General features: G+C 38.3%; 1 non-coding gene across 1 annotated transcript; it reads left to right on the top strand.

Annotated features, from left to right (window-relative positions):
- Positions 1 to 1,515: 1,515 nt before the first annotated feature.
- On the top strand, positions 1,516 to 1,617 carry LOC121210320 (small nucleolar RNA R71). The gene has a single exon (XR_005905434.1). It is a non-coding gene; the product is annotated as a small nucleolar RNA R71 (small nucleolar RNA).
- Positions 1,618 to 2,088: the final 471 nt, after the last annotated feature.

The raw sequence follows: 2,088 nt of genomic DNA, 5'->3' as shown, positions 1-2,088 counted from the left end.
ACTAGAAAATTTAATTGAATCACGAGCTTGGAGAGTAATCGTGTCATCTCCTACACGACGTATTAGTTCTCCTGTGCCAACATCAATGATAGTCCTAACAATTTCTAAAAAGGGTCGTCCTAAAATCAAAGGCACGTCACTATCTTCTTCCATATCTAGAACAACAAAATCAATTGGGAATATAAATTATCAATTTTAACAAGCACGTCTTCAATAATACCCCTAGGAAATCTAATTGTTTTATCTGCCAATTGAATGCTCATCCTAGTTTGTTTGGGTTTCCCAAGACCTAGTTATTTAAACATTTTATAAGGCATGACATTAATGCTTGCCCCTAAATCAGCCAAAGCATTATTAACATTTAAGCTACTAATTAAGCAAGGAATCGTAAAACTCCCTAGATCTTTCAACTTGTTGGGTAGATTATTTTGTAAAATGGCTAAGCAAAATGCGTTTAACTTCCTATGCGATGCATCATCTAACTTTCATTTATTAGCCAAAAGCTCCTTTAAAAATTTTACTGCGTTTGGCATTTGCGAAAGAGCTTCAATAAACGGTAAGTTAATATGTAATTTTTTTAATAATTTAAGGAATTTACCAAATTGTTCATCTGTGTGGTCTTTCCTTGTCACATTGGGGTATGGCACACGAGGTTTATACTCTTTGCTTACCAGTTTCTGCTTACTGTGGTTCACCTCATCCTTACCGTTACTTACCACAAGTCCTTGCTTCGGTTCTGGTTCAAGTTCAACTAACCCTTCTTCATCTCGAACAGTAATCACATGAAGTTGTTCCCTTGGGTTAGTTTCGGTGTTACTTGGTAGGCCACCTTGTGGTCGTTCAGTAATCAACTTAGCAAGCTGTCCTATTTAAGTTTCGAGCCCTTGAATCGATGCTTGCTAATTCTTAAGTGCTATTTCAGTATTCTGAAAATGAGTTTCTAACACCGAGATAAATTTTGTGAGCATCTCTTCAAGGTTCGGTTTCTTCTCTTGTTGGTAAGGTGGTTGTTGAAAGCCTGGGGGATGTTGTGGCCTTTGATTTCCTTGACCACCCCACGAGAAATTAGGATGGTTCCTCCAACCTGCATTATAAGTATTACTATACGGGTTATTTTGAGGTCTAGAATTATTACCCATATAGTGGACTTGTTCCTCCTCAGTGCTAGGGTTGAAGGATGAATAATCTATATTGTGTACTCCTCCTCCATTTGAATCACACCTCATCACTGGATGTACCTGAGTAGAACCATACAAACCATCAGTCTTTTTATTTAAAAGTTCTACCTGGTTGGATAGCATAGTGACCGTATTGAGATTGAAAACACCAGCTGCTTTTGTCGGCTTTGTTATCATGACCTGCCACTGATAGTTATTCAGTGACATTTCTTTGATAAATTCGTAAGCCTCTTCAGGTGTTTTATTTTTTAAAGTTCCACCAGCGGCTGCGTCGCTAAGTTGCCTTGTAGAGGGCTTCACACTGTTGTAGAAAGTCTAAACCTACAGCCATAGAGGTAACCCATGGTGAGGGCACCTTCTTATCCTTGTATCTCTCCCATGCATCATAAAGAGTTTCTAGATCCATCTGCACAAAAGAAGAGATATCATTCCTCAATTTAGTCGTTTTAGCCGGCGGAAAATATTTAAGTAAAAATTTTTCGGTCAGTTGTTCCCAAGTGGTGATTGACCCTCGTGGTAACGAGTTCAACCATTGTTTAGCCTTATTTCTCAATGAAAAGGGAAATAACGGAATGAGAATGGCATCATCAGAAACGCCATTGATCTTAGAGGTGTCGTAGAATTCCAAAAAATTCGCTAAATGAGTGTTTGGATCCTCGTCCTGGAAACCATCAAACTGAACAAACTGTTGTATCATTTGAATTGTGATAGGTTTCAGTTCAAAATTATTTGTAGCAACAGCAGGTCTAACAATATTCGATTCAGCTCCTGTTAAATTAGGTTTAGTATAATCATACATAGTACGAGGAGCAGGATTCTGATCTACTGGATTTGCAGCAACCACAGGAGGTAACGGATTATTCTAATTTTTATCCATCTCCTCGGTTGGGTATGAATATCGTCCTCTTGC

Source organism: Gossypium hirsutum, chromosome A11 (assembly GCF_007990345.1).
Source record: "Gossypium hirsutum isolate 1008001.06 chromosome A11, Gossypium_hirsutum_v2.1, whole genome shotgun sequence".
NCBI classification, from domain to species: Eukaryota; Viridiplantae; Streptophyta; class Magnoliopsida; order Malvales; family Malvaceae; genus Gossypium; species Gossypium hirsutum.
The sequence above is the reverse complement of the archived record's forward strand: the minus strand, read 5'-3'. Positions and strand labels throughout refer to the sequence as shown.